The sequence below is a fragment of the Danio rerio genome, chromosome 8 (genome assembly GCF_049306965.1).
Source record: "Danio rerio strain Tuebingen ecotype United States chromosome 8, GRCz12tu, whole genome shotgun sequence".
Classification (NCBI taxonomy): Eukaryota; Metazoa; Chordata; class Actinopteri; order Cypriniformes; family Danionidae; genus Danio; species Danio rerio.
The window spans coordinates 35,313,654-35,339,776 of NC_133183.1; the positions used below are offsets into that span (position 1 = coordinate 35,313,654).

The following is a 26,123-nucleotide window of genomic DNA, read 5'->3' on the forward strand; positions in this document are numbered from 1 at the left end:
AACCAGAGAGTTTACACTAGTGCCGTGACCCAGATGGGGTTAAAGTGTTGGGGTTGTATCTAACAGAGGCTATTAGTAAGGGCTGCATGAGTAAGCCCCGTCGAATACCTTGGGCCAAGGAGGGCTAGCTGGGGCTTCAGGGCGGAGTGAAAGGAGAGGCGGGCAGTTTTCTGATCGCACATGAGTACATGCGCCAAACAAATAAATAAATAAGGGAAAGAAAATATCTAGCCTTATAGTCTGGGGTCTTTTTGCGTATGATCACCCTTATGTTTCCCTTTTAAATGTAAGGCTGTTGCATAAAATAATAAAGTAGTTTTAATTTATAGTGACGTTCTTTGCTGTGTCCTCCTTTATGTTTCAATAACGCATACTAATCTTTACACCATATTAAAGACACAGCAGACAGTAAAGGTTTTCGAGAGTCTTTGTCAAGTTTAAAAGGTGTGTTTGTGCGCATTTAAATGCCTGTATGTGTGTGTGAGACCGAGCAAGAGCGCTCCTTCGCAGCTCTGTTGATGCCGCGAGCGGCTTTTTTCTTTCTTTATTTTGGAGATAAAACACAATATAAATACAACAGAAAGACATAAAACTTAACAAATTACGTGCCCACTTTCGTAGACTTTAAACAATATAGTGTCATATCTTGATAAAATAGCCTAAGCTATATTAAAATATAATTGAAAGAATTAGAAATATCGGATATATATAAAATCGCATTAAATAAATAAACCAATATAACATAAACAAAAGCTAGCTACAACAATATAGGTAGCCTATATACAATACATAAATCAAACTGTTTTAAAGCCACATATAGCCTAACTTTCATTTTAGAAAGACCTGTCTGAAAAAAAAAAGATTTTGGATATTTTCTAAAAACAATAAACACCGCATAAGGTTTGAAATATTATTTATAAAGTATTTGGATGCGATGATATTAATCAAATTGCGCAAACAGAGCATTATTTGGGTGAGTGAAAGCAGAATCTAGCCTACCTTTTTTTCTGTCACCCAGTCCTGCGCAGCGCAGCTTTAAACGCATTGGGGGAGAGTCCAAACACAAAATGTGTTCTATATCCTCAAACAAGTGTTTATGTTTTTATATGAAGTGGTTAAATTTATAAATGAAACTTTAAATGAAGAGCTTTAGTGAATAGCTGCTGAGCGCAACAAGTATGGCTATATTTTATTAGGTTACTCACTCTTGTGCTGAAACCCTTAACACGACGTCTATCAAAACGAGGATGTTATAAAATGCATGCCATATCGAGTTATAAAGGAGAATTTCTGTGGCTTTATATTATGGACGGGTGCGCTCACTGTGCTGGCTCCCTCCGTTAGTGGCGAGAGCACTCAATCCACAATGCCAACAGTCGGTCGGCGAGTAAACAAATGTAATGAATGGTAATACACAGGTCTGTGCTTATAGACATATAATGTACTGCTGTACAGTAACGGGTCATTTGTGTGTTTCGGTTGTTTTCATTTTAATGGTTTAGTTTCGTGATGATTCTATGGTGTGCTTTATCTGCCTCATTCCCGCTGAAGTGGGCGGGTTGTGTGACGTTTGATTCGGGGACGTTCTGTGGGCAGTGTTTGCGTTACGCTCTGTGAGCTATTAGCCCGACAGTGGAAACGCGACATGATTTCGGCCTCATTTCTCAACCTCCCGGGCTATTGGCCCGGCCTGGCCCGGCCCGATTAAAGCCCTGGCTCGCACTGGCCCGATAGTGGAAATGCGGCTATTGATTGGTGCCGTGACCCCCTGAAGTTTAGAGTGGGAAGTGTAACAGTGGCTGGTTGATAGAAACTGGGTGGGTAAGCATAATTTTGTTGATCTCTTGATATGCACTAGAGACCAGTGTTGTGGAAAGTTAAATTGGAAGGTAGTGCATTACAATATTGTTTTACCTGGAGAACATATGTCCCTGAAGGAGTGTTGTTAGTTGTTTAGCTGGATGTGGGGTGTGGGTACAGTGCTTTGCTTCCCGTTTTTTTTTTTTTTTTTTGATGTCGTTTTTTTGCAGTTGTCAAGAGTTTTACTTCCATATAATCTACACTTAACAACAATTTTTTTTTCTTCGATGAGTTCAAAATAACAAGAATCCATCGCAAAAATGTAAGTCTCCAGCCTGCCATTGTTTCTGTTTCTGGCTGTCTGTGGTGCTGACGAGCGATTCACAAATGAATGGTTTGTTTTCAACTGGATCTTTTAAGTAAACATGTTGAAGCAGTTCATTAAACTGAACAGTGGTTATGAAACGCTTTGCATCTTCAGTACTAAAATTCCGGATACCCCCTCTGACTCAAAATAAACCAATATCCTGAGTTATTTAGTTAGTAGAACAGTACACTGACTCATCTGCTGTGAAAAAGGAAACCTGATGATGATGATAAGTGCGAGCCAACTGTCTGATTCAACTTAAGGTCATTTTTAATCCGCAATATATTTTGTATAAGAAAATTAAACAAGGTAAAAAGTAACTCACGTTACATTTTATTTTAAAAAGTAACTCAAATAATATTACTTATTTTTTTAAAGTAATAACCTACTTTACTCGTTGCTTTAAAAAAGTAATATTATTATGTAACACATGTTACTTATACGGCATAACCGCCAACACTGCTGGTGACTATAGATGGAAATATGGCAGTCATTAGTCATTAGTCTTTGTTAGTGCAGTTGCCTCCCATGCCATATTCCACTGATAGCAGGATGAGTAGAACTAAATAGCAGAACTAGACAGAACAATTGGACTGCAAACGTACAATGTAATCAAGATGAAAACTGCATCACAAGGACAGTGTGTAGGGCTTTCGTGAAAGCCCATCATGATTTTGCCAAGTGCGATGCAATTCTGGATTTACATCTATGTTAATCCTGAAACAAAATTTTTGTTCGAAAATGTAATACATACCTATTCCCTACCCCTAAACTCAATCTTAACTAAAAATTATTCTCAAAATCAGAGGGGATTAATAGTTAGATAACAATCATGTAGAAGTGCATAAACCTTACCTTAAGCCTAAACTTAACATCAATGGTAAACGTATCCCTTAGTTCTGATTGGCTGATTGGAATGTTGTTCCAGGATCAACATAGATGTTAGTCCAGGAACATGTCCTACTTGGTAAAATCAGGTTGGCGTTCGTGGAACATGGATATTTTCTGTGATGAAGATCATAATGCCGCTGTTGCTATGTTTGCTTACACTGCATCATGCCCTGATGGAGCAACAAAAAAAAAAAAAAAAAAAAAACCTGTGTTATCAGTCTAGCTTCGTTCAAGTTTCTGAAAAAATATTTTGTTATCATTCCATACTGTCATTGTAGTAAAATTGTTAAAACTAAAATATTACATAGAATGTTGCAATATGTGTTTTATCAAATAATTTTAAATTGTATGTAACTGTTGACTAAAATATACTCTCCTCCCTCTTGCAATGACATTTTTTGAGATATTTTTGTACTAGTTTTATTTACAAATATTTAATAAATTAAATTTGTATGTTGAGAAGCCAGTTTAATCAGATTCAAGTCATAATCAGCAACAAAAAAAAAAAGTAAATATAGTAAAGAAAAGAAACACATTATTGCCATTTCTGTTTGATGCTCACACTTAATCCCCAACTAAGAACTCAAAGATGAAGAGAGAAACTGTCTATGACCAAAACACATTTCAGTATATGGTTCTCAGGAACAATCTTGGAGTTAGTGTGATATGGTGTAGAATATGAAAGCAGTGATTTGAGCCATTACTCAGGTTAGTGAGCGTGCATATGGGTCTCCAGAGAGGTCATGTCTGATAATGATGAGTTTTATGGCCTTTTGATTGAAGGCAAGCTTCTCTTAATAGCATTAATTTTAACACGCTCTCATCCTTCCCTATTGTGCTGCTTTTGGACATTGACGAGCATTTATGATTACACCTAATAAAATTACAAATACAAATTAGATTACTGCTTTTTGCAGTGGAACGGTGCAAACAGCCCTCAGTAAAATCTGGAAGCATTAACATATCAGTCACTGAATACAATAACAGAAGAAAAATCACTGAAAGCACAATCAATACCCTCAGCGCAATTATAATCTGTTCATTGTGTTGTTTTGGAAAAGTCATTACACATCAATAAACTCTAAATAATCTCAGCAAATGCTTTATATGGCAATACATTTTTAATAATGTCTGCAAAGCTATTAGGATTTCATAATAGTTAATGGAAATCAAAACGTATATTATTATTGCTGTTTTTCTAAGCAGGGAATCGATTATGCAAATACTGCTGGCTTTTTCAGATTAAAATAAATGAATTAAAACAAACAAACATATTCTGATAAGGAAAAAAATGCTCATTGTTGGCATTCTGTTTTGTTTTATTCTGTTTTTATTTTTAGAAATAGTGAGGGACTGGAAGAGGAACAGTCAAAAATACGATAAAATATGTTGTTATGCTTAAATAAAATAACCATGTTAATAATAAAATAATCTTTGTAGGCTATATTTGAAATATTTTTTCGAATTATTTTTTACTTTAAATAGATTATTTTATTTATTCTATGTATATTTAGGTAGAAATGCGTCTCATCTGCTGTTAACTGCAATTTTCATATTAAAATGTAGGGGGCAGTATTGAACTGAGAGAGCTTTCTGTTTGGATTGGTTTTTTCTCGGTGCAAAATCACCAGCTACTAAGAACGTATACAGGAGTTCAATGGTTCGTCAAACACTGTAAATTATTAAGGCAAGAACCTCAACTGAGAACTGAGAACAAGCTCTGAATCACAAACTGAAATATGCCACTGGTATTTTTAAGAGAATAACCATAGAATCATCGTCATAAACAAACCAAACCTCTCTGACCTACTGTATAACCATTAAGAAGAGAGTTTACATTAGACATTCTAACAAGCAGTGTTGCCTATTATTATAGTGTTGATTTATTTCTTCAAATTTGTTAGTCATCTTAACCACACTGACACGTCAGTACTTGCACAGCAGCGCAACACAAACACAGGAATATTTCACAATGATGATTATCAATAGCATAGACTTCACAGACAGAATGAATGTTTGGGCAGCTATTAAAGGATACTTCAGCCAAATGCGAACATTTACTTACTGTTTACCCACTCTTAAGTTTCAAACCTCCTGGAGTTTCTTTTCCCCCGCTGAACACAATATTTTGAAGAATAATGATGAGGGAAGGTTAATATGTGGGTGAACTTTCTCTTTAAGCAATATGGTCACCACCGGATGTGTTTGCATTTGATCAAAAAAGTATGTAGCCTAGTTTAATTCAACAATCACAAAGAGTGCTTTAGATGAAGATAAAACATGAACAGAAGGTGTTTTCACACTCTTGTAGGCCTACTGTATATTTGTCAGTCAGGCTGTTAATGGTTTGGGACACATGCGGTGCTTCAGGTAAATCGGCCTGACCGGCTCTGACTGGGGAATGTTTTCATCATATCAGGTTCAATTACTGTAAAAGTTTGGGGATCTTAGGCTGAACTCCCTTTCCGCTAACAACGTTCACGGAAGTTTGACCATGTAGTTCAATACAATAGATAAATTGTTTTTGAACAAGGAAATGTTAATTTAGCAGTATAACATTTCAAGGAAGATTATTCCTGTTGACTTTTAGTTCTCCCATGCCTTAACTGTAAAAAACAATTGATTATGCTGCGCAAATGATTAAACACTAAGATACTGGTATAATGCGATGTGTTGTGCCAATTGTGAACAAATGCTGTCTTTGTTTCTTTAAAATTTTGATGTTATCTCAATGTGACATCTTATATAGCTACAGAATAACATATAGGCTATTTTATATCGAGATAGATAGAATTATTTTTAAATTCTTCTTTTGTTTCCTGCATAAATCTATATCTGAACAATAACGGTTTAAATTCTATATCAACTTTTGTTACTATAATTTGATTTGGATCTATCTATCTATCTGTCTATCTATCTATCTATCTATCTATCTATCTATCTATCTATCTATCTATCTATCTATCTATCTATCTATCTATCTATCTATCTATCTATCTATCTATCTATCTATCTATCTATCTATCTATCTATCTATGTATCTATCTATCTATCTATCTATCTATGTCTCTCTATATGTCTGTCTATATGTCTGTCTGTCTAGTAAATGTTTATCTTATGTTTTGCTTTATTTCATTTTGAACAAATTAAATAAATATGCATATACATCTAAAAGAGTTTCTTGCAAACTCTCTTGGTGCATGGTTTGCTGTCAAGTAATTTCCACTATGGGAAATTGCTAGCAAATTTTAAATAATTACAAAGAAACAAGTATAAACAGTCTCAGCCTACATCCAAAATACATCCCATAGATACTGTAGAAATACTTTATTGATCCCTAAGGGTAAATTCAGGTGCAAAATCCAGCTGCATTATTCTTTAATGCACATGCAAAAGCACACAACACACAACACACAACGAACAAAATATACGCACAAACACACACTCTCAATTCTTCCTCTATGCCCAAACACACACTCACACACAGAGAAAGAAAAAGAGCTCCGCAGGGACTCAGATGCAGGTGGTTGCTGTCTGGTGTCCTTTAGCAAGTGTGTCCCCTCGGCGGAGCCTCAGGCCAGTCTCTTCACCCTGTTTATTGTGCCTCTGCGAGTCTGCAAGATAAATGCCGAGCACAGCACACAGTAACAGCCAGTGCCGCTGAAGATGGATGTCCTGATCCACAGCTCCCCCGCCATATGAGCCAATTTGTAAAGGACAATAAGTTTAAGAAAAACTGAGAATCTCAAACAGCCATAAACAAACCATGTCTTGATAGCAGGTTTGGCTTTTTTGAGAAATAGAAATGCACAATAAATTGTTGGTATCAATGTGGTATCAGTTCAATTCCATGTGTTCAAATTTAGCTATGTCTATTCAATCTAGAAGAAACACATATATGGCATATGTTTAGTTATAAGACAGCTTTAGTCTAGTCCTTACTGATATTTCTGTTACTATTAGTTAAATTAACAGATAAATATTAGAATAGTAGTTTATAGTTCAGGTAAATATAGTTGTGTCTTTGATTCTGGTAGAAAATAACGTAAGTCACGATTTAATAGTTATTTGCTATTTTGGTAACACTTAATTTAAGTCACAATTCATGTTATTAACTACTGGTTTAATGCCTAATCACTGTTCATTAGTAGTTATAAAGTATGATCTTATGCTTTGTCTCCAATCCTACCCAAAGCCTAAACCCAACTTCTACCTTACTAACTATTAATAAACAGCAAATTAGTAGTTTGTTAAGCTAGTAGTGTTAGTTAAGGGTTTGTTAATGGCGTGTATTGTGGCCTAAACTTAAGTGTCACTGCTATATCTAATTTGAAAATATACAACATATATTTTTTTACACAAGTAAGTGGCTGTTAAAAATGTGATCAATATTTTGTCATTGATTTCTCATTTATTCTAGAGCAGAGATGCCCAAATATAGGACCCATGGCCTGAAGTTGGCCCATGGTAATTTTGGATTTGGCCCACCGTCCCACAAGAAAAGAGGGAATGATATGGAGGGGGTTGGGGCAAATATCTTTGACAGAGATCGTCATTTCGAACTACAAAAACTGAAATGAAATGGTTCAATTAAATGTTGTAAATGAATCAGACTTTTAAAATGTCACTTGACAGATAGAGGACAATGCACAATTGTTATCTGCGGGCAAATCAAGGTCAAGGCAGGAGTAGCTGGACTAGTGTATTCAGCATTGAACTCCATTATGTTATAAATGGGATTGTTTATGTTTTTACAGTAATAAGTTTATTGTAAAATGTTTAAAATGATACTGGGTTGGTTAATATGATTTAAAGCAAACATTTTTGTTTTATTTAAAGTATCATCAAATAAATTAACAATAAACAGTTTATTTTAACATGGTTTGGTATTTTTTTGGCTCACAGCCCTCAATCAAGTTTGGTTTTTGGCCCTTTAGGAAAAACTTAGGGTACCCCTGTTCTAGAGGCACAAAAAAGTTAATTTATAAAACGGTAATAAAACAAGTTTTTCTGAGTCTCGGCATCGTTCATTCAAGAGATTTGTTTAGAAAAACAACAATAAATCTTCAATATTGATACAAATGCAGCCTTTATGACTGAGTCTATAATTAATTTGTTCAAAGGATTTGTTCAAAACACGGATTCATCCAGAAATAAAACAAGAGAAGTCTTCAGTTCCTTAAATCCCTTGTTCAAGGTTGTTGTTCAAAAACTGATTTATTCAGTGCTGAAACAACTGACGTCTTTATAAATTAGTTATTGAGTCATTTTTTAGAGGATTTGTTCAAAAACACAGATTCCTTCAGTCATTAAACAAGTTAGTTAGTTAATTTTATTTTGTCCCCATAGGGAAATTTTATTTGCAGCATACACTCACAGAGACATTTGGCGCACACACACACACACACACACACACACACACACACACACACACACACACACACACACACACACACACACAAACACACACACACACACACACACACACACACACACACACACACACACACACACACACGCACGCACGCACACACACACACACATATATATATATATATATATATATATATATATATATATATATATATATATATATATATATATATATATATATATATATATATATATAGTTGAAGTCAGAATTATTAGCCCCCTTCAAACTTTTTTCTTCTTTTTTATATATTTTCCAAATGACGTTTACCAGAGCAAGGACAATTTCACAGTATATCTGATAATATGTTTTCTTCTGGTGAAAGTCTTATTTGTTTTATTTTGGCTAGAATAAAAGTAGTTATTAATTTTTTAAACGCCATTTTAGGGACAAAATTATTAGCCTCTTTAAGTTATATTTTTTCTCGATAATCTACAAAACAAACCACTATTATACAATAACTTGCCTAGTTACCCTAACCAGCCTAGTTACCCTAATTAACTCAGTTAAACCTTTAAATGTCAATTTAAGCTGTATAGAAGTGTCTTGCAAAATATCTAGTAAAATAATATTTACTGTCATCATGGTAAAGATAAAATAAATCAGTTATTAGAAATAAGTTCTTAAAACTATTATGATTAGAAATGTGTTGAAAAAAATTTATCTCCGTTAAACAGAAATTGAGAAAAAAAAGCAGTCTAATAACTCAGGGGGGCTAATAATTTTGACTTCAACTATATATATATATGTATATATATATATATATATATATATATATATATATATATATATATATATATATATATATATATATATATATATATATATACAGTAAATATATATATATTTATTCTTTGTGAATTACTTATTGAATTTTTTGATTTAAAGGCATTTTGAAAACACTTATTTAAGTGGAGCTTAAAGATATGATTAATTTAAAAAATACAATCAAAACTAAAGGAAACCGAGTCTTTATGAGTGAGTCATTGAATTGTTTGATAAAGATATATTTTTTAAATCCCTAATTTATTCAACAATAAATCAATTTATTCCAGTCTAAGTGAACCACTTATTAAACCATTCATTTCCAATATGTGTAAAGGAACAAAAAAGGGAATCATTGAATATTTGTTTAAATGAAATCATTAAACACAGATGTATCTTGTCATAAAGCAAGCAAAGTGTTTATGAGTGAGTCGCTGAATAATTTGTTTAAGATATTCTTTCAAAATCACTGATTTATTCAATAATGAAACAATTGAATCATTGTGAATGACTCATTGAGTAATTTCCTTTAAAAGGCATGTTCAAAACAATGATTTATCGAAAAAAAGAAACAAATAAAATCAATTAATGAATGAATGAGTGAATCAATTAATAATTTGTTTAGAAAGTACATTCGAAACACAGATGCGTCCAGTTATAAAGCAAGCAAATTCTTATGAGTGAATGACTGAATCTAAATATTTAATCAAAACACTGATTTATCCAGTAATGAAATAAGTGAGGTCTTTATGGGTTATTCAATCAAAGATTTGTTCAAAAACACAGATTCATCCATCAATGGAACAAGCTAAGTATTTATGATTTATTAGAGTGGATTCATTAAAGAATTTCCTCAAGAGTCAAATTTAAAGCACAGATTCATTAATTATTAAAACAAATGAAGTATTTATGTATAAGTTGTTTATTAAGTAATTCATGAAGTGAATCTGAAGTGTTTTTATTTTAACCAGAACCATGCAGATACTCTAAACAATAATGACAACATAAAGTTTCAGCAGCACTCTTAAGACTTTAAGACTTTTTTTCTTTTGCTATTAGCACGATTACATAGCCACAATCATTATTTCAAAAATTTGGCCTTATAACGGACAACAAAACAAAAGTGATGGTGTGCTGGAGATGCCGATAAACAAACAAATTCCTCCAGCTTAAAGTCAACACACAATTCATCCAGCGCACTGCATTTCTGAGGTGATATTTTTGAGATGACTTTCTGTGCATCTGTAGTAACCACACAGCGTATTACAATAAAAAAACTCCCTTGTAAAATGCCAGACTATATAATTCAGTCACAAAAATGAAAAAGAATATGAGCCCGCACTGTTTATTCCAAGCATGTTTTGATGATGTGTTAAGCTTCCCACTTTTAGAAACCTCCACCCAAATGTCTGCGCAGTCGGTGGAGCGACGGCCGGCTGGACGGACACTAATAGGAAGCAGGTCAGGATTGGTGTGGGAGTCAAGGAAAGGTCAGGCTGGGTTAACTATCAAAGATGAGTGCAAACCTATCCCTGTGGAAAAGACTGTTAGGAAAACAACAGCCTCTGCCATGCCAGCCTCCTAAAAGTGGGAGTTTCCCTGTTAATTAATTCAAGACTGTGGGACCTGCTTTTCTCTCGGGCTGAGAGTTCAGACAGAGCAAGTGATTAGACACAGTCCAGTCCAACCTGCAGCCAGACTCAAGCCCGTCTCATAGAGTCAGCGGAAAGACACAAAAATGTGATGGTAATTAAAAGAAAATAATGATTCATTTGCATTTTTTAGGGAAGATATTACTTTTTATATCAGGTAACCCTACTTAGGACAAAACAATATTATGAAGTGATGATTAATTAACTATATGTGCATACTATAGATCATTTTGAGGTATGTAAACAAAAACAGTGGTCCCAATGCATTTCCTGTTTTACATTTTTTTAATTTCTATAGCTTCCGAGAATCCAAAAAGATCCACATATTGATAAATAATGTTATGATAGCTGTTTTAATACCAAGTTATGATTGATTTGCCTCTTGTTACAGTTATGAAATAGTTTGATAACAAGCAGGAAATGTCCATGGGCCATAAACATCATTATATTTAAATGTTCTATGGTTGGGATTAGGATAAGGGTTTGGTTTTGGGTTAGTGATATTCTGACATGAAATATATACAGTAAGATAACACATGATTAAGTCAAGTTTATAGACTGTACAGATACTTCTTAAAATAAATAATCACTTAAACTGAATAAAAACAATAATGATAGTAGCAGCAAGAATAAGAATTAGAATAAGATTACAAAAACAAATAAACAAATCAGGCTGTAGTATTCATGCAGACACTTAAAAAATGAATAAATAAAATTGTTATTGTTGTTATTACAATTTTCCCTTTATTTATTTTAAAACATGTATCTGTCTAAAAATGCATATAAATAATAACAACAATCATACATCAAAAATAATGGACAAATGGTTGTATAAAGAAGAATATTCATTCATTTTAATCTGTCTGTGAAATGTCACTTTTGATGGGTTATTTCTTCTAAATATACAGAACACAAGATGTTTTAACGAAGCTTTGACTGCTTGTATTTCATGGTTTTCATGGTTTAGCGTAAGAAATAAATACATTTTCCACTAGTCCTATTGAAACAAGAACACAGAAAATATACACGGTAAGCCATGTGGAAAATATGGCAATAAATTTATTATAAGTCTCTTGTTTGGGGATTTTCAGAAACACCCAGTGAGTTAGAAAAAGCCACAGACTGATAGACAGCGAAAGTGCCATATAAAAATAAAGACAGATGTGGAAGCACAATGTTTCGCTCGACAGAAGCTGTAGCAGTGATGTGGATGTCTAGACAGTTGTTATATGAAATACCAACAGTGTCATTTCATCTTATTAAATTTAAGCCATTTTTCAAAATATTATCTAGCTCAGAGCACAATTACAGCAAAAACCGAATCCAAACTATGATCTTGGCTTTAGAAGCTCTGCTCAATTTGACCAGGATATCCCACTTTTTCCAAAACAGACTCAACTATCACATGGATTCAGTACAGATGAGGTATATCAATACAAGACTACAAAATCTGAGTTCACAGTTTCTGTTGGGTTATGATATATTATCAATAACTAGTTTTCATATACCATTACAAAATGCTTGGTTACATTAAGAATGCTAGTTTATTATTATTAATATTATTATTTATTTTGGTATTACAAGTTTTGTACAATGTTTAAATATGCAAGTGGTGCATATTCAATTAAGCTTCGATAAAATCAAAATATATTTAATGCAATTTCAATTAATGCAAATTTCTAATCAGCCAATCACATGGCAGAAACTCAATGCATTTAGGCATGAAGACATGGTCAAGACGATCTGCTGCAATTCAAACTGAGCATCAAAATGGGAAAGAAAGGTGATTTAAGTGACTTTGAACGTGGCATGGTTGTTGATGCCAGACGGGCTGGTCTGAGTATTTTAGAAACTGCTGATCTACTGGAATTTTCTCGCACAACAATCTCTAGGGTTTACAGAGATTGGCCCTAAAAAGAGAAAATATCCAGTGAGCGGAAGTTCTGTAGGCACAAATCCCTTGTTGATGCCAAAAGTCATGAGGAGAATGACCAGACTGGTTCAAGCTAATAGAAAGGCAACAGTAACTCAAATAGCATGTTGAACCTTGAGGCAGATGGGCTACAGCAGCAGAAAACCACACCGGGTGCCACTCCTGTCAGCTAAGAACAGGAAACTGAGGCTACAATTCGCACAGGCTCACCAAAATTTGTACAATAGAAGATTGGAAAAACATTGCCTGGTCTGATGAGTCTCAATTTCTGCTGCGACATTCAGATGGTAGGGTCAGAATTTGACGTTAACAACATGACTGGTGGCCAATGAGTGTATGTATCTCTCTTTTTTTATTCATACAATATATGCATGTATAAGTTGCTTTATTTTTTGACATGTTAGCATCATGTTTTTTTCAAAGGGTATTTTGAAATGTATGCTTATTACTCCATAATTTGAAAAAAATATTGCAAACAGACTGCATACTGCAAAACAAAGAAAGCATTTTCACAATTTTGCTTTTACAATTTAGTTTTTTCTTTTAAGAAAATGTGCATAATCTGCCAAATATCCCTCCTTACAAATGTAAGTATATAGATTTAAATAAAACTGTGAAATTCAGTGTGTAAATGTTTTAAAGTGGACAATAATGGCTCAGCGCAGGAGAAAAAAAAAATAATTTTAAGCAAGCAGCCTTAAAAACACATCATTTCAACTGAAATCTACACACCCACGACAATAAACTGCTATAAAAGAAACATTTACAAGTCTATTACAGATGTTTACTTTGTTAGAAAAGCCAAAAATGTCAAAAACTCCATATTTGAAGTGTATAGAAAACTCAAAATTTTTAAATTTAGAATTCTTAGTCTTGTTTACTATGCGATAGAATCCAGCAGTATCATCACAGACATACACCTGCTACTCGGCCCTTTGGCCCTGATGGCGGAGGGCAGCGGCTGCTTGATCACTGCCAGCGCTGGTGATCTCCAGACTGAAAGAGGAGTGTGCAGAGTTGTTAACTGAGACACTCCTCCCTTTCTCCTCCCAGCTTTTTGTAGTAATGATGGAGTGCTTTCTGTTCTCCAGCTGTCACCCATCCGCCGTGACACTCTGACACGTGCATACGCCTCTGTGGTATAAACATGCACAATTCATGAACTAACTGCGCTAACTTGAATGCAACGATTTACGTAAGAATGGTTTTGTGGACTGTTTACATGGTGATTTTGATATGCTTGTGTCTCATGACTGTGCCTCTCAACTGGTAAATCACAAAGTCAGCCGGCACGGATCAAGATTTCATTAGTATATCAGGCAAAGGCAAATATGGGATCCAAAAAATTTAAGTATAACACATTATTTTTGTCATGCAGTGTTTTTTCCTCAAGAAATCTACTATGAGTTTTATAAAACTCACTAAAATTGCATTCAGTGTATTGTAATAATATATGAAAAGTTCAGATGGGAAAAACTGTCTGAAATTTTCTTCTAAAAGGAGCATTTTTTTTTAATTATTTCCCAAATGCTGTTTAACAGAGCAAGGAATTTTTCACAGTATGTCTGATAATACTTTTTCTTCTGGAGAAAGTCTTATTTGTGTTATTTTTTGCAAAAAGAAAAGCAGTTTTTTTATTTTTTTAAACACCATTTTAAGAAAAAAATTATTAGCCCCTTTAAGCTTTATTCTATCCTGCCTATAGTTAACCCTATTGGTCAGCCTTTAAATGTCACTTTAAGCTGTATCGAAATGTCTTAAAAATTATCTAGTCAAATATTATTTACTGTCATCATGGCAAAGATAAAATAAATCATTTATTAGAAATGAGTTAATAAAACTATTATGTTTAGAAATGTGTTAAAAAATCTCTCTGTTAAACAGAAATTGGGCAAAAAAAATAAACGAGGCTAATAATTCAGGCAGTTTAATAATTCTGCAACTGTATATACTCAATATATATTATATATATCAAAAATTTTGTAAGCCATATTTACAGTAAAAATGATTTGATGACTTATTAAACGACTCTATTTGAGGATCAAATTGCACCCCCAAAATAGCTGTTTTACTGGTGTTTTAATCATGCAAATTATAATAGAATTTTACATTTATTTAAAAAGTGTTTGTCTATTATCACACATATTAAAATATACAAAATATTGACAAACCCAACCCAAATATGTCTAAAAAAAGGCTTTATTGAGCATACACTGTAAAAATAGCCATGATTTTAACAGTAAAAAAACTGCAAAATTGCTTCAGTAAAATGAAAAAGAATTGTAGTAATATCAACAAAAAACTAAGTTAAATGCATTGCAATGAATATTCATAAATGGACTTAATTTCCTGCTTGCCATTTAACTTGTGTTTTTGTTGAAATTATATGGTTATTTTTTTTTATTCTTTCAGCAGTTTTGCTTATTACAGTTGTCATTTTACAATTTATGTTGCATCGAAGTTTAGTAAGTATATGCTTGTTGAATTTAGTGTCATGTGTGTTACTGGTGTTTAATAATTGTTTAAATGTCACTTTTTCATTTACGACTTGTTTGTAATGAGCATTGACTCATCATATGTCTTTCTCATCACCACATGCTTTATTCTTAACAAAAGTTTCAATGTGATTTTGGAACTTTAAATCATTGGTGTATTGACACCATAAATAACTGAAATATGGTAGTTTACCATAATTTTTTTTAACCTAAAGTATGCTATGTCTTAAATTTAAAATTCAAAATTTGAGGCCTTAAAAAGTCTTAAATTTACTGAAATATTGTTTTGTAGGCGTTAAATCTTTTTTAAACAAGTCTTAATTTTCCTTTGTTCATGTATTGCTACCCATTCTGGGCAAAACCCATACAATCACCAACAATCTATCTCAATAAAGCTTCATTCATTCATTCATTCATTCATTCATTCATTCATTCATTCATTCATTCATTCATTCATTCATTTGTTCATTTTCTTTTCGGCTTAGTCCCTTTATTAATTTGGGGTCGCCACAGTGGAATGAACCTTTAACTCTCTGTTTATCATAATGGTTTAATTATTTTCCTTGCAATAACGTTTGTTTAAAAAGTGCTCCATGTATTTACCGCTAAGGACACTAAGCTGGACAATTTGTTGTGCATAGATTTATATTATTATACATTTTAAAAATTTTAAAACATTTCTTCATTTTTTTAAAGAAACGTTTGATGCAAAAAAAGTGTATGAACACAAGTAGAGCTAGATGGTTTTTACATAATACTAAAAATATTTTGCTAAGAAATATCTAAAATATTCATTTTTTATTATTAATTTATTATTGTATTATTAAATTATAATATTTTTTTCAATAGGCCAAATAAAAATCTTTTTCATCTGGGTCATTTGAAAAAATGTTTTGCGTTTAGCCCTTTATGAGTCTAAAATTTCATTCATAATGATCTTAAAAATGTCTTAAAAAGTCTTAAATTCAACTTGGTGAAACCTGCAGAAACCCTGTTTCTTGCGGTTCACCATACATTTTTATAGTGTCTCTACTAACATTAATAACTAACACTTAGATATGAAGCACATTATATGTTATTTAAATTATATTATGCAATAAAACATATTTATATAAAAATATAGCATGTAATTAATAGCTGTAAATACCTCTGCAGTTACACTGTTGTTCACAACTGCCCCTTAGTCCACCACTCGTAATCATATCTATAACAATAAACCTGTTCATAACCCTAATCACCCAGTGTTTTGGGTTAAATATGTTATAAAGATGTCCTTGTTTAAGTTTAGTATGCATTTAAGTGCTTATATGGGTAAGTGGTATCATGGTTATAGATTTAGAATGGAGGTTAGGTTTAGTTTTAGTTGCATGTATTTATGCATAATTATTTAATTAATATTTTTGTAGTAAGTATATTAAATGTGTAACAAGAATACCTTAACCCTTTGACTGCTCGCTCTACCAATTGTTTGACCATGTTTTGACTGTTTTAAATATTCACTGTTAAAGTCATTTAAAGTATGAATGTTTTAAATAATGGTTTACACGTGCAGCATTTTTGATTCACAACTTGATTTTGGTTAAAATAAACAAACAAACAAAAAAAAAACAAGAAAGTATGTTATATATAGTTTTATAGTTACATATATAGTTTTATATATATATATATATATATATATATATATATATATATATATATATATATATATATATATATATATATATATATATATATATATATATATATATAATGTTTAGATTGGTCTTACACCTATATTTTCAGATTTTTCATAGTATATGTATTAATTCCTTCATACTAGTATATGTAACAATTTCTTTCTATTAATACTTTTACCATAAACTGACATATAAACCATTTGATAAAGGTTGATATTTTAGAAATTATTGGATGTGTTGAAAAAAATGCATTAAGTGTGTTAACTAGCAACATTAAGAAGTGTACTTTTTCTTGGTGGGTTTGTTAAAGGGTTTAAAGAATGTGTTACCATGTTTTATATGAACACGATACTGTATTTTTCCTTAACAAGTCATTTTTAGTTGAACTACACAAGAGCTAAAGACACCAAATGTAACCTGCACCCCAAAAATGTTTATTTTAAAGCCATCAAAAGCTTTAAATTTATTAGCAAATGTGAATATTTTGTGCATCCAGTTTAAACTGGTGGTCACTGGATGGATGAATATCTGATTTGCTATAGTGTTTATTGGCTGGGATGATCCGTGAATACATTAAGATTGTCATGTCGTGGGTCTTCGAGTCCTGGTTAGCCACAGCATAGCATAAATGGTTTGTGGTTGAAAGTCAATAAAACTAACTTACTGTAGAAAAAAAGCTGAAGGTAAGCGCCAGGATACACACCTTGGGGGAGAAATGCTCCACTGACATGAATACAGGCACACTTAATATAAATAGATGGATCAATTCAACACTACAGACTTTTAACCAAAGCATGCAAGCAATTCGGGGATGTAGGAATTTTGAGAGTAAGAAAACCCCTTTACTAGAAAATAATTCCAGTTTGTGCATAAGCAGTCATGTTGTTTTTAACCTTTAGGATTGTGCGTGGTCTAAGTTTCTAAAAAAATATCTTTGACACTTTTTTACTACAATGAATGTTGATACAAAAAAAAAAAAAAAAACAGTAAAGATAAAACATCATAACGAAACCAAATAATGGGTCCAAGTGTGCAGAGTGTGTGTACACTTAATTTTCAGCTCTCTTGGTTGCTTTGGTCTGGCACAAAAATAGCACAGTGGCGGAGTGGGAAGCACAACCCCCTCAAAGCAAGAAGGTCGCTGGTTCAAGCCTCAGCTTGGTCAGTTGGCATTCCTGTGTGAAGTTTGCATGTTCTCCATGTGTTCGCGTGGGTTTCATCCGGGTGCTATGTTTCCCCCACAAGTCCAAAAACATGTGGTATAGGTGAATTGAGTAGGCTAAATTGTCCATAGTGTATGAGTGTGAATAAGTGTGTATGGATGTTTCCCAGTGCTGGGTTGCAGCTGGAAGGGTGTTGCTGTGTAAAACATATGCTGTATAAGTTTGCAGTTCATTCCACTGTGGCGACCCATGATTAATAAAGGGACTAAGTCAAAAAGAAAATTAATTAATGAATATAGAAATGACTGGAAGGAACGGTTGAACTAGGTCTTGCAGTACAAATTCTAAATATTGGATTTTTTTTATTTATTTTATTTTTTTACAAGAGCTATCATGTGACGATCTAACCTTACACTGTAAGCTGTTCAGCTAATGTTTCCATTTGTAATATTTGTATTATTTGCTAATTAAAATACCACCTCATGTGGATTTTTACAACTCTGAATCTGCTTCACGATTTAAGGGCTGCTACTATCCTCTGGAAGTCGCATTTTCAACCTTGCCCAGTTGAAATCAGAATTATTAGACCCCTGTTTATTTTTTCCCCTAATTTCTGTTTAATGGAGTGAAGATTTTTTTCAACACATTTCTAAACATAATAGTTTTAAAAAATCATTTCTAAGAACTGATTTATCTTTGCCATGATGACGGTAAATAATATTTGACTAGATATTTTTCCGCTTAAAGGGGCTAATAACTTTGACCTTAAAATGGTTCATAAAAAAATTGCTTTTAGTCTAGCCAAAATAAAGCAAATAAGACTTTCTCCAGAATAAAAATATTATCAGACTTACTGTGAAAATTTCCTTGCTCTGTTAAACATAATTTGGGAAATATTTTAAAAAGAAAAATAAATTCAAAGGGGAGCTAATAATTCTGATTTCAACTGTACATACACCAGGGCAACCTTCAAGACTAAACTGAAATCCACTGTGCTTTCCACCAAGAGGACTCATAGTGTTAAAATATAATTGGGTAGTGGGAGACCAAAACAAAGACAGACATTCAAACACGGAACACACATTTTCAAGGTAGAATATTTGACTTCAGCATTGTTTTCCACAGGGGAATTGAGCCCCACAGACTTGATCCACTATTTTGGTCCAGTCTACTACAAGTGTGTTCACACTTATTGAAATAAACAACACTGTCAGAGCAATTAAAATCAATCTGTCTGTCCGTCTGTCTTTAATATGGTATAATTGAATAATTTCAGAAAACAGAAAACTATAAAAATGGAAATCAACATGATGTTGAATAAATTATAAATTTTTAGGCCATTCTCTCTAATTCTGTATTACGGCTCCCTTACTTACAACTTTGGGCTTGTTGTATGCCCGACTAACTGTTTCATATCAACCTATCAGCACTTAAAACCCCAAAAAGTGTGCTACAGCCAATCTCCATTGAGAAATCCCTCATCGTATGAAGCCCATTGGGCATCGCCACTGCGTAACATGAGTGGCCAGCGCATTTTCTAGGTTGATTAGTTTATTGTTTCAGAGTGTGATTCCCTGTTGAGATCATTAACAGCTTGAGACTGATGTAAGCTGGTGCTGAAACACACTTACTCCCTGGGCATCACTCATTAACTCAATTAGGACCACATAACATCATCTGGAGGGGCGAGCTGTGTCATAACCACTAAAGATGGCTGTCACCTGTTTGGACACATTGAGAAGTAAAAACGTGCTCTGAATTTACACTTAATTGCATTAAGCTAAGCAATGATCTATTAATAGAGCTCTGTTACAATTTCTGTCATTCTGCAAAGATGCCTTGTTCAGTATCAAAAGTTATTCTCTCACAATTGCAGGGATCCATTCACACTCAACAAATGGCCTATTATCTGCCTATTATTAAGCTATTGGTAACACCATAATAACTACACACTGATTTTTTTTTTAAGCATTAGCAAATAGTTAATTCTATATTAACAGATGTTAGTCTATTCTTGACTTATAAAAACATATATAATGTGCTTAATGGTTTTGTTTTCAATACTTTAATTAATATTTTATCATTACAAAATTAAAGTATTGCATTATTTACAAGCCAGTTATTTTAGAAAAGTTGCTAGTTTTGAAAGATTATTCAAACAAATAAACGATTAATAAACTATTAACATGTACATATCTTATTATTCAGGCATATACTAATAGTAAATTTGTATTTTTATGAATGCTTTATTAACTTGACTTCATCTAGTTTTGTGACCCAATCTAAAGTGTGGACTATTTATGCTTTATAAATCCCTAAAAAATGACAATTAAAGGCTCAGTTATATTCTAAACAGGAAAAAAAAGAGAAAAGAAATTACTTTATTAATTTCTATCCATTTGAAGATGAAACTGTATCAAATGAAAAATAAATCTTTGCAATCCTAACTAAAATAATAAAATTACTGTGCAATTTACACATTGCTAAATAACATTTAAATGCTGTATCACAATATATATATATATATATATATATATATATATATATATATATATATATATATATATATATATATATATATATATATATATATATATATATATATATATATATATGGATGGATGGATAGATAGACAGATATATAGACAGATCCAGTTTTAGATCCAGATAGATCCAATTTTATGTTATATTTTGGCACTACTGTTTGGCAATGTTTAAACTTTATAGTAATTTTATTTTTTAGATAAGGTTACAGAGATGTAATGTTTACTTGACACTGAGCCTTTAATTGCCATCTATTAGGGATTTAAAAAGCATAAATAATCCCCACTGTAGATTAGGTTACAAAATGCTTAACAAATAATTAATTCACTATTTGCTTATGCTTAATACAGTAGATGATTTATAGCGTGTAGTTATTATAAAGTGTTGCCAATATATTGATTTATTAGTACTTATATTCTACTTCATCTTATTCTACATTCCTAATCCCACCCAACACCTAAACCCAACTACTACCTTAATAATTCATTAATACTCAATAATATTCACTAGTGCCGCTGGTTTGGATGACAGTTATGTCATCATTAACCTGCAGGGTGCATTTTGCTTACGAGGCTGCGAGAAAATAAGTAAAAAGTATGAATAAATAATGAATAAAAAGAGTGAGGCTATAATCAAATAAATAAATAAATGAAAAAAGTGTGACTGCGGAGAGTGCAAGCAGCTAGGGACACCGGCCCTCGCAGCCAAAAAACGGACTGGCTCACCGGGAATTCTCCCGGTCCTCCCGATTAGCCAATCTGGGCCTGCCCTAAAATATAGTGTGACCGGTCATATTTAAAGGTTGCTTATAAACTATTAAAGTGAGTTGTTTGACAAATAACATAAATTATTTATGGATTATTTGACTGAAATGTCAAGCTGAAATGTTTTATTAATTTTGTATTGTACAGCTAGCTATGTTTTATGAGTATTAATTGGAAATTACATAAAAATACTACATGGTAACCCCAGGATGTTTAAAGTCTAAATTCTAAAAATATGTACATGAAACTTTTCAAAATCCAAATAACAAATTTAGAAAATGCACCTAGTATATACAACAACAAAGGCTGTGATTTACACTTTGCTACTTCCAACATAATAAAACTAACCTCCATCAAATTTGGAAAATAACAGAAACACTATCTCACTATACAGATTCCCCCCTACCCCCTACTACTGGAAAACATTTCTTGTGGTTTCTTTTCACCACAGCAATACTCTTCTTCTGAGATACCAAGAAATGTGAAATGGGTCCGATGGCCAACTTATGTTACTTGGATCATGGCAACCCTGATCATATAACTTCCTTACAAAAATGATGAAAACTTTCACCTTTTATATGTCGTTTAGGAGTTGATTAACATGGTGAGAAATAAAATATAAATGGCTTCAGGCAACACTTTCAACTGTAAATTAATTTGAGAGCTTCAAACTTTCTGCCAGTCTCAACAAACTGCCAGTTTCTGCAACACTATCACATCCGCTGCCATGCCATATACCAGAAAGACAAGTCCTTCAGACTTTCTAGAAAACTAGAGAACTTAGAGTCCCCAGAGGCATCAGAAGGCAAGAACCGACCTGCAGCTCCTTTCAAGCGCCCAGCCACCGGGCGAGCAGTTTGTGGGCAGCTGTCTTTGGCTCCAGGCGAGCGAGTCTCATTCCAGCATGGTTCACAACTCTACTCTCTGTCAGGGCTTGCTGATTTCCCCCCGATTTTCTCAACCAACTCCTAAAGGCCTTTGTCAAAGTATTATATTCTGCTATGTGAAACATATCGGGCCGATCAGTTCCGTTCAAGATTGACAGCAGCTGCCAAGTGGATCAGTATTTGGATTTAGGGCAATAACAATGTGTTGTAATGATTTTGAACACACAGCTCTCCTATGTCGGCTTCAGTTGCGTTTGTGCTGATGGTTGGAAGCTGCGGAAAAGCCATTCCACACCTGATTGATTTACTACTTAGATTATGTTACACTAAATCCAAGTTGAGGGAAAATGAACAGGTCACGACTATAAAGCAAGCTAAGGCTAAAGACCCATTCACACTGAACATGATAACTATAAAGATAATAATAGAGTTCTAAAGCGTTTCTGAATGTAAACAACACTATAAAAATCAATTTGTGTTGTGGCAACATGATGAAATTAAATTAACTTATTAATAATTGCAAGATTAAGTAGATAGAACATAAAACATTGAAGTTTTTCCCTCTTAAAAACTCAATCGTGTTGTTTCAGCTCATGTTAAATAAGTAGAACAAACAGCAAATATAATTTGAGAGAAGTTCAGACCACAACTATAATGATAAAGATGTAGAGAAAGAACATTGTTGGAATCACTTTAAGAACCATTTTGTTTTGCACCAAATTAATTGTAGTCAATATCCATTGAAACGAATTGCATACGCAATTTAAAACTACAGATGACATTATGGAGAAGCTTTGCTTGACATTAAACCCTGATTTCCAAGAGCATTTACAGTAAAGGTATTCACTTGGAAACTAATTGTTATACCATCGGAAGGAATGATACAGTTACATGCAGTATTGTAAATTACACATTACAAATACATAAAATTACTGTAATTTAGTAGTTTTTCTTAGAAATTGTAATTTAACAAGTCGTTTTAAAAACATGTAATTTTACATTCCATTGAGTACATTCTTAGTGCTGTATCGGTACTTTAACTCTTACTCTATCTTAAATTCTATCAATAGAAATACAACTTTTATCAAAGGAGTTTAGAATAGTTTTGTCTACTGTCATGAGACTGGTGTTACAGATCCCTTGGATCATGCAGAAAACATTGATATAATTTATTCCCTAATTGACACGAATTCCTGTCCACCATCTTGATTTAGTTTGAAATGTGTGGTTTTGAACTCTCCATAGATCGTTAGCACGTTTCCAGCAAATTTGGCTCAGACCATGCTGCCAAAAAGTTACAGAATCTTCATGTTTCTCTGTAGCTTGTTGCTGTGCTTGTTTATGATGTGGCCACTGGGCTGCTTGGCCCCAATAATTGCTACTCGCAGCTATAGTTATTGTTGTATTTATAGTATTATCGTGCTTAATCTGAGTGGGCCTCAAGCTGTTTTATTCGTTAGCTCTTTGAATTCAATATACTGTAAACCACTTTCTGACTCCTCTGCTCATTAGCAAATTTATGCATGAAGTTCAGGAAATCCATAAAGCACCTATACATTCGTAAAATAAAGTTTAGCAGAGGTTGAATCATCAAACTAACATTATCCCAAATGGGAAATACAGCCATTGAAGTGCAATTGAATATAAGTACTATTCATCCTAATGTATGGCGTCTCTGGGTGGCTGGCGCTCGACTCTAGCACGTCAAACATTCCTTTTCAGCAGAGGAAGTGGATGGCCAGTCCAGGGGATGAAGGTACCCTGACTTTGATGACAAATTGGAGAAGGAGGGGGTGAAGGGAAATCTATACATGTTCGATGCGAACCAGGCTAATGCATCAACCCGTCTGCCAAACTGAAGCTTTGAAATAAAAACCATCCGCGCATGTGCGCGTACAACAGTGGGCGAATATGCACACGCTCGTTTGTCAGCACAAACACAGGCTGACACGCACTTTTAGCAGCACGGCCGGATGAGGGATCTGCTTATGGTGTCAACACGCGAGCCAGCGGACGTGCTTACACAAGTCCTGAGGTCCAGGGCAAAGCCTGGCTGTGGGTGATGGCAGGAACGCTCTCCACAGAAGAACACTGAGCCTCTGTGTTCAGATCAGTCGAGGTGCACACAGTGTGAATGGGTGGAGTGGGATGTGTGTTGGTTGTGTGTATGTGTGAATGAATGGAGGAAAACTGCTGGTGGCCACCGCTTCAGTCAACTGTTCTGGTGGTTGAGGCACCAAATGGAAAAAAAAAAAGTAATACCACATTCAAATCAGACATGGGTCAAATAGATTATTTATACTAGCCAAATTAAACACTATGTATTTTTTTTACATTAGAATATTCAAAAACCACTAGAACAGGGTTGTATATTTTGCTAAGTTTCGCGTGTACATTATTTCTAATGTCACAAACAATGTTTATTCATTCATTCATTCATTCATTTTCTTTTTAGCTTAGTCCCTTTATTAATCTGGGGTCACCACAGTGGAATGAACCGCCAATCTATCCAGCATATGTTTTACTCAGCGCATACCCTTCCAGCCGCAACCCATCACTGGGAAACATCCAACTCATACACTACAGTAAATTTTAGCATACCCAATTCACCTGTACTGCATGTCTTTGGAATTGTAAGGGAAACCACAGCACCTGGAGGAAAGCCACACGAACACAGGGAGAACATGCAAACTCCACACAGAAACGCCATCTGACCCAGCCGGGGCTCCAACAGTGACCTTTTTGCTGTGAGGCGAACGTGCCACCCACTGCGCCTTCGCGTTGCCCAAAGAATGTTCAAATACAGAGAAATTGTTGATTTTAACTAGTATCGGTCTGCTTCTTCTATTGCCATTCTACTGATGTCACACCATCCATTTCCAGTTTGGTTTTATAACAAAAAAAAAAAAAAAAAAACAGTTTAGATGTTGATTTAAAAGGTTGTGTGTTTTATTCAGCCTGATCTCACGAGGAAACCTAACTATTTTACATTTTGTCAGTTTAGTGGCTAATTCGTACAAATTCGTACTAGCTAAGTCATACAAAAATGTACAATTTTAAAGAGGAGGCATGGCACCCAACTCCACACCTACTGTACAACCCAACCATCATTGGGGAATGAGCAAATCGTACTAAATTGTATGAATGAGAATTCATCCGAATTTAGGCACTTAAAAAAAAAGTTACAAATTCCCTGTAGATTGTGTTGTTTTATAAGACTTTACAGAGCAGCATTGAAACATTTACAATGTATTTAGTAGGGAAAAAGTGCTCTTCACTATGTGATCATGATTGTTTGTTAATTGGTTGGTTGTTGCTAGATCAGCTACGGTTGCAGCCAGAGTTAACAAGAATTTTTATATTACTTATTTATATTAAATGTTGTAATTTAAATAAATAAATAAATAAATGTTTGTAATTCTTGTATTTTATTAAGGTCTACCCCAACCATCACAGTAATGTAAAATAGTAGTCGTACAGAGTATTATTTATGTTATTTATTAAATTACCCAATACATTTTTTTTAAACATCTACCCTTACCCCAACCCTAAACTCAACCACCACAGTAATGTAAAACAGTAGTTGTATAGAGTATTATTTATGTTGTTTATTAAATTACCAAATAAATTATGTATTTTTTTAAACATCTACCCCTATACCAACAGTAAAACCCAACCATCACAGTACTGTAAAAAGTTAATTATTGTTATACAGTGTCACAAACATTTTGCTATATGGATGTGTGTATCTTAAG

The 26,123-nt window shown here is 33.4% G+C and overlaps 1 long non-coding RNA gene across 1 annotated transcript in view; it reads left to right on the forward strand.

The window, feature by feature from the left end:
* LOC141375661 (uncharacterized) overlaps nucleotides 1–26,123 on the forward strand; it is a 105,052-nt gene that overhangs the window by 51,398 nt on the left and 27,531 nt on the right. The gene's annotated exons all lie outside the window — the stretch shown is intronic.